The following is an 11,104-nucleotide window of genomic DNA, read 5'->3' as shown; positions in this document are numbered from 1 at the left end:
GTCCAAAGAAAGAAAGGTACCCCTGAACCCTCCAACCAATGACGCCACTCCTCCAAGGCTAACTTGACTGCCAACAACTCTCTATTACCAATGTCGTAATTACGTTCAGCGGAAGACAAATGATGAGAATAATAAGCGCACGGATGAACCTTGCCATCCACAGAGGAGCGATGGGAGAGAACCGCACCTACCCCCACCTATGACGCATCGACCTCCACCACAAACTGATGAGAGGAATCAGGAGCAACGAGAATGGGGGCTGAGACAAAGCAGTTCTTGAGTTTAGAGAATGCAACATCAGCTGCACTAGACCACCTGAAAGTCAACATGGTGGAGGTCAAGGCTTTTAGAGGCATGGCTAGTTGGCTAAAGTTGCGAATAAAACGCCGGTAAAAATTGGCAAAGCCCAGAAACCTCTGCAGGGCCTTGCGGGAATCTGGAGTTGGCCAATTAACCACTGCCTGAATCTTGTCGGGATCCATGCACACCCCCTCAGACGACACGATATATCCTAAAAAAGGAACAGACTGTGCATGAAAAGCGCATTTCTCCGCCTTGACAAAAAGCCCATTCTCCAACAGCCTCTGAAGCACTCGTCTGACGTGCTGAACGTGTTCCTGGAGAGACGAAGAAAAAAATCAATATGTCATCCAGGTAAACATATATGAACTGATCAACCATGTCTCTCAGCACATCGTTAACGAGTGCCTGGAAAACCGCGGGGAAGTTGGAAAGACCGAAGGGCATAACCAAGTATTCAAAGTGCCCCCTGGGGGTATTAAATGCGGTTTTCCACTCATCCCCCTTGCTGATGCGGACCAAATGATAGGCGTTACGTAGATCTAACTTGGTGTACCAAGAAGCACCCTGCAGCCTCTCGAAAGCTGAAGACATCAGCGGCAAAGGATAAGTATTTTTTACCGTGATGCTGTTCAACCCTTGGTAATCAATACAAGGATGCAGGGAACCGTCCTTCTTGCCCACAAAGAAGAATCCCGCCCCTGCAGGTGAAGAGGAAGGATGGATGATTTTGGCTGCCAGAAAATCAGAAATATATTTCTCCATGGCCTCCCTCTCTGGAGTGGAAAGAGAGTATAATCTGCCCTCAGGAGGAGACGTACCTGGCAATAAGTCTATAGCACAGTCATAAGGACGGTGCGGAGTAAGAGAAGCAGCTCGGGACTTACTGAACACCTCCTTCAGGTCGAGGTACTCCCCAGGCACACTAGACAGATCCGCCTGCTCATCCTGCAACACAGAACAAGACACAGAAGAACACACAGACACCAAACAAGATGCATGACAGTTCTCACTCCAAGACATGACAGAGTTCTGACACCAATTTATGTGAGGGTTGTGCAGTGTGAGCCAAGGGTGTCCTAACACCACAGGAGACAATGCGGAGTCAATGAGGAGAAAGTGAATCTCCTCAACGTGGTTACCCGACGTGATCAAACTCACCGGTCCGGTGGAATGGGTGACCGATGACAGGAATTGTCCACCCAGTGCGTTAACTGAGATGGGGTGAGTGAGGGGAATTATAGGTACTCCCAGACGAAGTGCCAGGTCATGGTCCATAAAACTCCCCTCAGCACCGGAGTCCACCAGAGCCTCAGATCGATGATAAGAGGAGCCCCACTGCAGTCTTACTGGAAGGAGCGTCGCTTCACCAGAGGATTCATCCCAGGATATGCCGGTGAAAGCCAACACGCGTCAGTAGAATGGAGGTTACTGACGCACTTAGATGCAAAGTGACCCCCGGCTCCGCAGTATAGGCACAGTCCTTGCGCTCTTCTGCGCTCCTTCTCCTCCCGGGAGAGACAAGCTCTGCCCACCTGCATGGGTTACGGATTGAACGAGTCACCAACCACATCACCAACCACTAAAGCCACTTTAGATTCCTCAGTGGGAAATGATGAGCTCTGAAGAGAAAAAAACAAAGAGCATTTTGTCAAAAATGATTGACATAGATGTGGCTCACCAGCATAGGCAGCAGGAGGAGGCAGACGGTGACGATGGTGGAATAGTCGCAGTGGGCACGTGGGCAGGCTCAACTCTAAGATGTTGTAACTGCTTGGTTAATTCAGATACCTGTCCCACCAAGGCCTTTATTGCTTGACCAGAAGCCATGATGTGTTCATCTATCAAATCATGCATTATTATTGTGGAGGGCTTCTCTTAGTTCGTTTAGACTCGCTGGATCCATAACGTGGTCAGATCGTTATGTCAGGAATCATACAACAGAATCCAGTAGCAAGTAGAAATAAGGTTTATTGAAACAGTCAGCAGACCAAACAGAATTGCTGGCAGACAACGGGCACCAAGCAGGTCCTAGGGAACACAACAGCTGCAGTGTAGACTCCAAGCAGGGCAGACCAGAAATGTGATGTGCTGAGATGATCCTCAAACATAAGCAGTCCACAGATCAAGCAGACATATAAGCTGGATCTCCGAGCAATCCAAGAGCGTGACCAGAACTGCACAGAACAGAGATCAGAACACAGACAGCAAACCAAACGATCTGACACTGATCCTGACTGACACAGCCCTACATATAGGGCTAGTAAACGAGACACACCTGCGACTGATCTGATTGCTCGTCAGCGCAGCTGGCGCTGATAGGCAATCAGATCAGTGCAGTACACACAAAATGAGCAAGCAAACCTGCGAACCGTGACACTTGAGAGAGGATATAGTACACCATGTGTCAAAAATTTGATTGATGAGGGTCATAAAAGCCATCTGTTCTGGACACCTGTTTGTAAACCCCCACCCCTCCCCTCCCTGTACACCCCGGTGACCTAGATATGAACTTACGACCCTAAGAAGGAATTTCGGTGAGGGAGGGTGAAAATGTGTTGGGATCTATGTGCTTTTTTTTTTTTTTTAAACTGTGGAAAGGGATGAAATCATGAAAATGGTATAAGGGAAGTTTTTATTAAGGTTTTAAGTACACAGTGCATTTCAAGAAAAAAGGTTATACACACAAACAAAATGGGAACGATGTAATGATTGTTTTCGTAGTTGGAAAAGTGTAAAACGTTGTTAAAGTTGTAACAAATAAAAAAGAAAAAAAAAATAGGTTACTGGTTATTTATCTAAAACAACTAAACAAGTCAAAACTATCAGATGTGTTTTCGTTAAGCAACACGTGAAAAGATGTGAGAGCTTGTAAAAATTTAAAAAGGTGTTTTGTTACCAGCTAGAAAAGAAAGCATTTAGCATTTGTACCTTACCTCAAACTAAAAAAGAAATGAATGTAAAGCGGCGATACAAACCAGAAAACTTGGTGTTTGGCACAATGTTATAAAAAGTTAAAAACAAAAGAAAAAATATGGTAGGCATTACGCGGATCAAAAATAAAATCCATCAGACAAGATACTTCAAATCAAATCTATGTTGTACTTTACCACTAACTACAACTTTAAAAATCGAGAGTGTTACTGACAGAGAGTTAGACGAAAGAAAAAAAGATCTCACAGCAAAGTGTCAAGGCATCTCCGTTGAGCGATACTGACAGCGCCGCAGACACACTTAGAATGAGGTTCGGGGAATGCTCCGGAAAAAAAACCACGCCTCCGGCGCTAGAGACTGCCCCGCTGTAGGCGTGATAGCGGCGTCAATTTGGGTGTAACAAGTGTTTAAAAAGAGGATTTTGTTGAAGCAAATTTATCCGTACTTAGTTGTAAAATACGAAAGGTGTTTTTTTTTTTTTTGTGAATTGAAAAATTGGACAGCTATTCTGTAACAATGGCTACGACATCATTACCTAAAACTCCTGAGAAGAGTATCGAGTTAGATATGGAACAGCTAATGCTGGCCCCGAGGAAGGTAAAACATGGGCCGTGTCTGGCTAATTTCCTTCACGAACCTTTGGACAATGTTAAGCGTGAGTTTCATCTATCCGGCAATCGTATCTGTAGTTACGATTTTGACAAGAGCAACCGCGAGGTCAGACTGAGTACCGTGGATAGTGATGAAAGGGTCACGTACGACACGTGCGAGGATCCCGATCTGTTTTTCACAGTAAAAGATTGGTGTTTATTTTACAATTATGTCTGGCGGGATTTAAAAGATGGAGGCGATGATCCTCTATTCATAGGCGAATGGAATGGTGTCATTCCAGGAATGCGTTACAGAGTGCTTGGGGATCACATTAACAAGTACGCTGACGATTATATATATATTCTTTGCAGCGACCGTCTCCTGGATTTACCTGAACGCGCATGGCCGATATCTGAAGCGGACCATCTTAAATACTATAAGATTAAATTTTTGTTTCAGTGGAAAGATGTGCCTGCGTTAGAGGAGATATTTGGAAAGATAGACAAAATGTTTAAGTGGTGCGAGGCGTTTGACAGATACAACAACATAAAAGTGAAACTGTTTCACCCTGAATGGTGTGTGGCCAGTCGGAGAGGGACTCATGTGGCCCCGCCTACCATCTATAATCATTAAATACCCACGTCAGGGACCTCTGTGGAAATAGACTTTGAGCGACATCACCACCACCAACATGACTCAAGAAAATACTTCGACACCTCCACACTTTGTATGCGATGACAACGCATCAGACCCGTGGTCAACGCAGGACAATGACGCCTGGCTGAACAAATTCTGTACAGAACTGGGATACCATAATCTCGCCTTCCTCGCAAAGTACAATCCGCCACCTCCCCACGCTGGTCCATCTGACACGGCGAATCCTGAAAACGTTTCGGACACCGTCGACGGTTGCATCGGGGTGATTGGACATAAGATCATTAAAGCTGTGGTTGCCATAATTCTGGAACATCTGGTTGACAAGCAGCTGAAGAAAGATTGCTACGGCTGTCAGGTCGATCATCCTTCGCAAACACAACATTCATGTCTCTATGAGGCACCTGCGTACTATTTTCTAGGATGTTTTGAACAACTCACGCATAAATTGTGTAAACCTGATCTGAAACTCATTCTGGCACAAACCTTGAAACTGTTTGGTTTAACACCGCATCAGCAAAGAATTCAGGGGGTAGTCGACGGCGTTCTGTGTGAGCTCAGAGATGAGATGTACATAGTGGAAGGTCTGGCAGAACTCCGGACGAAACTTGTGGATGAAACTTGCGAGCAGGCCATTTACGACGCTGTTGACAGCTGGAAGAAGAGTACACCTGCTGATTCTGATTAACCGTGGGGACATGGGTAACCTCTGCAGCACAAACTGTCTGGAAAAACTCGTATTTAAACAAAGAATTAAGAGTGAAATAACTTTTTTATTGTATAAGATTATAGATGATGAGAGTGAATGTTATGTGGACAATAAACGTTTAACGAAATTAAAAAAACAAATGTTAACTGTGAGGGGCATGTCGGAGGTGTGGTTTGTTATGACAACTCAGTGCATCACAAACACGTATAACCCACAAATGACTGTTAAAAATATTCTTGAACTTATGCCTGAATGTGAAGAAAGTCTTAAAATAGGTAACATTTTATGTCTTTGTACTTATGTAACCGATGTGTGTGTAATGTTGTTGTCAAGAAATGACCCGATAGACGTATATAAAATTATTGACATGCTAGTTGAACATATGATAGAGAAAAATGTTTTAATGTGTGTGAAATTCCTTCAATATCTAGATGATGTATAATTAGACAATGTAGGACCAATCAAATTGAAATTGTATGCGTCTTCTGCAACGATTGCAAATAAAAAGCTTTTGACCTAATAACTCTGTCATTGTTTTGTGTAAACAGTAGTGGTGGTAAGATGTCTGAATTAATGAAAAAAGTGTACTACAACCCTGCACACCCTGGTTCTTTGGGTGGTAAAGAACGATTAAAACGTGGTGTACTACAGGAATACGGGGTAGCTCTGAAGGATAAAGAAATATCAGATTGGCTATCATCTCAGGACGCTTATACATTACACAAGACAGCACCTATCAAATACAAACGGAATAGAGTGATAGTGTACGGAAAAGATGTACAGTTCCAAGCAGATCTTGTCGACATGTCTGCTTTTTCGAAAGAAAACGACGGTATAAAATTTTTACTGACTTGTATAGATGTTTTTAGCAAGTATGCATGGGCGCGTCCGCTGAAGAATAAGACAGGTGCAGAGGTGACGAAAGCATTCGCCTCTATACTCAAAGAAAACCGCATACCTCAAAAATTACAGACTGATAAAGGTACAGAATTTTTCAACAAACATTTCCAACAACTGATGAAAAAGTATAACATACATCATTTTGCTACGGCGAGTGATGTGAAAGCGTCTTGTGTTGAACGTTTCAACCGCACTCTTAAATCATTTATGTGGCGGTTTCTAACGGCTATCAATTCAAAGCGTTACTACAATATCTTACAAGATCTTATAGAAGGATATAATGCCAGTTATCACAAAAGTATTAAAATGCGACCGTTGGACGTTAATAAAGAAAACGAGACAGACGTGTTCAATAATCTGTATGGAAAGTTACGTAAAGGAACACCTATCTTTAAGTATAAAATAGGAGATGTAGTTAGAGTTTCAAAAGTTAGAGGTGTATTTTCGAAGGGTTATGAACAGAATTACACCGAGGAATATTTCACTATAGCCGCTCGTATACCACGAATCCCTCCAGTGTACAGACTACAAGATTATGACGGCGATGTTATCGACGGTTGCTTTTATGAAAAGGAATTACAAAAAATCATTGTGAACCAAGACAAAGCGTTTAAAATAGAAAAGATTTTAGATCGAAAAAAGAGTGGTCGCCAAGTGCTTTGTCTTGTCAAGTGGTTGGGCTGGCCTGCTAAGTTTTCCTCATGGTTACCAGAAAAGGAGATCGTGGACATACAGAATCCATTAAAATAACAACCCGAGGAGTCATAAGTAGCATTTGTGAAAAACTACACCATGAGTGAGGGCGGCTTTTATATCACACTACCTTGTAATGCATCTATGGATGTTTACCCTGACAATCGTATCTCAAATTACAAAACGAGACTAGCAAGAAGTATGAACCTCAAGGGCCAATGGGAAGTCGGTTTAATTGAATTTTATTATACTGTTTCCTGGTACACATTTAATGAGGAGGATGCCGCATTTATTATTAACACAGATCCTAATATACTGGGATATGATGAGAGACATTACAAAGAGGACAGTGATGTGATTATCTACATTAAAGAAAAAAATCTACAAAATGTATCTAAAGTGTGCAATAAGTTAAAGCCTGGTTATTATGAAGATGTACTATTTCTGGTTAGAGAAATCAACGCCAACCTTCCACCAAAAGTCACACTTGGTTATGATCACATCAAAAACAGGATATTTCTAAAAGCACCGACAAATACATCTTTGATATTTTATGGGAAGTTGGCTATTATTCTAGGATTAAACTCTGGTGTGTCTCTAGGAACTACAAAGCAATCACCCGAAAATAGTTCTGACGGTGTACCTGTCGTCACATACGCACCGCATCAAGCTGACATAAGAGGTGCGTTTTATAGCATGTACATATACAGTGATATGATCGAATATCAATCAGTAGGTGATTCGTACGTGCCGCTACTGAGAACTGTACATATAGACGGTACATCTAACGACAGCGTCAGTGTTAGATTCGACAAGCCGCATTACGTACCTGTGAATAAATCTAATATTACAGATATCTGCATTGAGGTTAAAGACGATCAGAACAAACACGTGCGTTTCACTTATGGTAAAGTTGTGGTTAAACTTCACTTCAGACCGGTGAAATAAGTTTTTAGTTTTAGCAAAACTATTACGCGGCTATGGACCCCGAGCGATATGTTACATACTACAGGAACCAGGCGGGTAACGGGTTACCAGGATACGCAGGCGGTCCTGTTATGTATGGAGCAGGCATAGGTGGCATCTTCAAAGCTCTTTTTAGGACGGCACTACCTCTGTTGAAAAGAGGTTTTAGTATAGTAAAACCACATCTAAAAACTGCTGCTAGAAATATAGCTAGCGATGTTGTGACCAGCGCTCTATCAAGATCGTATAACGACAATAATAATAATAATAACGGACAAAATGGCCACGGGTTAATGGTGATGTCACGAGGTTCTTTTAAACCACCGGGTGAGCGTCTACGTAGGGGGAGTGGCCGTGTGAAGAAAGCTAAACGTCGCAGTAACAAACGCGTTGCCCCAAAACGTAGCAGGCGTCCCCGCACTAAACGTGTAAAGAAAACCGTCCGTACCAAAAGACTTCTGAATACTATTTTCTAATCATGGCTCTATTCCATCGCATGTCCGAGGAGTGTATTAAATCAGAGTTAGACTTATTTACGATCCCCATGACACAGACGTCCATTGAAAAAAATACTTACGTCGAAATACCACCTCTATCCGCAATAAACGATTCATCACCGTTAGAATTTTTTATCGCTGGCACGGGAGAGGATTATTTGGATCTTAATAACACTCTTTTATACACTAGACTCAAAATAACCGGACCCGACGGTTCTAATATACCAGATGGATCACCTGTCGGTTTAATAAACTATCCGGGAGCATGTATATTCTCACAGGTGGATGTGTCTCTGGGGGATCGTCTGATAACCCAGAGTTCCAGTACCTACCCCTACAGATGTTTGATTGAAGCTCTGATTAATTTTGGAACAGATACACTCGAAAGTGTCTTTTCAGCCGGTTTGTTCTACAAAGATACACCGGGTCACATGGATGCTACGGACCCCGCTGGAGAAAATACGGGGTTAATGAAGAGAGCTGCATTTACCAACGCTAGTAATGTGATAGAATTACTAGCCCCCATTCATAGTGACATTTTCTTTCAAGAAAAATTAATGTTGAACGGTGTAGATATAAAAATAAGGATGACAAGAGCTAAAGATGAGTTCTGTCTAATGCGCGATGATACAGTTGCATATAGACTCAATATTGTGTCAGCATCTCTTTTTGTCAAAAAAGTTACTGTTTCACCAGGCGTCCGGTTGGGGCATGCTCAGGCGCTTCTAGGCACTACTGCTAAATACCCCATAGACCGGGTGTGTGTGAAGAATTTTTCTATCCCAGCCGGTTCTCGCGTATCTAATCAAGAAAATCTTTTTCTAGGGACACTACCAAAATCAATCATTTTAGCAATGACCGAAAATTCAGCCTTTTCAGGGGCGTATGATAAAAACCCATTTGCTTTTAAACATTTTAACCTGGAGTTTTTGGCTTTATATCAAGACGGCGTCCAAATTCCATCCAAACCGTTTCAACCGGAATATGAGAGCGGATCAGCCGTTAGGGACTTTTATCAGCTCGTGACGGCTACCGGAAGACATCTTAAAAATCAACCTCTTGTAATAGACCGTCAGGATTTTCTAAACGGATACACGCTCTACGCGTTTAATTTGACCCCTGATGAAGATTGTTCGAATCATGTTTCACTAATTAAATCGGGTAATATTAGACTAGAAGCACGATTCAGACAACCTCTCAGACAATCCATAACAATTATCGTATATGCGATTTTTGATTCAATTGTTGAAATATCCAACCGAAGACAGGTGTTAGTGGATTATTACTGAGGAGGAAGGAAGGAAAATGAATACGGTACAACTAACGTCTGTTATGGAAAAGATTGATCACAATACAAGTTTTTTAGGAGTGCTCCCCAGCGATTATCTACCCAAAGTGACCGTAAAGAAAACCCCATCTATGCTTATTTTTAACTCTGACCCCTCCACAAAACCGGGGTTGCATTGGTTAGCAATTTACATAGCCGAGGATGGCTTGAGTTGCTTTTTTGATACCTTTGGAGGATCTCCAAAAGACCCTCGTTTTCCAAAGACTGTGCAAACCTTTTTAAAAAACAACTCTATCTGTGTACAATACTCTAACAAACAGGTTCAAGACTTCACATCCGATACCTGCGGACAACATTGTGTGTTTTTTCTGTATCACATGTCAAAGGGTTATGATTATGAAAACGTTGTTAAACTGTACCATGATGATCTGATTAAAAATGATAATATGGTTGCACGATTTGTAAAGAGAATGAAACCTTCTCTCTGCCATACATTTAATTGTATTAACTGTGTACAAAATTGTAAAAGGTGCCTTTAGTGCGTCTAGAACTGTGTTATTATTTTATGTCTAATAAATAAAAATGGTATGTAATCTTGAATGTCAATAATATGTTTGTACTGTATAAATAAAGACAACGTATAGACAGACCTCTTTTTTATCTTTTTTTTATTTACATCAAAAACTTAATACATAACAACGCAATTATTTCAAAAATATATTTACACATACACAAAAATAAATAAAAATTAAAAAGATAGCCAGGCAGTAGTGTCGAGCGAGGGTGAATTAAACAGCTGTCCAACAGCTGTAGTAGATTGTGTCATAGTCTTTGACTTGTGCTTTTTACGACCGCCTTTTTTCGTGGGGTTAGGCGATTTCCTTTTAAGGGTTTCAACCGTGCGTTTAACCTGCGGATTCGTGATAGTGGAAAATGGTATATTTAAAGTTGCAAAAGCATCCAGAAATTCATCCCAACCGCGCGGTCTGTATTCATCGCGGAACGTGTGAGGCGCCGTTATACTTTTAACCAAATCCAACATGTGTGAACCTACAATTACATTCCCTTTATATACAAACTCTCCAGAATTTGTCCATGAAGACACTTGTTTGGCATTAGACATTTTATTCAGAATGAGTTTGATGTTTTTTAAACTTCTTTGAGGCACATTGTTTAAGATTTCATTGACAAGCTGATCCTCGCCTTCATCATCAGTATGCGACGGTGCACCGCCAGATGCACTAACAGGTGCAGTGGCAGGTGCACTAACCGGTGCAGTGGCAGGCGCTGTAGCAGGTGTATTAGCAGGTTCATCGGGATGAATAGCGTCCGTTTTCGGTAGTGAAAGAGTTAAAGTACTGTTCTCCAAATCACCTTGTTTTACTATAGTTAAAAACCTCTGTAAGACACTGGAATAAAGTTTAGCCTTCCCATGCGAATCTAAATCGCTCCTCTGCAATACGCTTCGTATAGCCGCGTCTAAATCGTTCTCCACAGTTTGTTGAATGGTCTCACGAGCACCTGCAGTCCTTAATTTATTCATCTGATTCTGAGGGATTAGGTAAAGTTTTT

The sequence above is a fragment of the Carassius gibelio genome, chromosome A9, assembly GCF_023724105.1.
Source record: "Carassius gibelio isolate Cgi1373 ecotype wild population from Czech Republic chromosome A9, carGib1.2-hapl.c, whole genome shotgun sequence".
Lineage (NCBI taxonomy): Eukaryota > Metazoa > Chordata > Actinopteri > Cypriniformes > Cyprinidae > Carassius > Carassius gibelio.
This window is presented reverse-complemented; position numbering follows the sequence as displayed.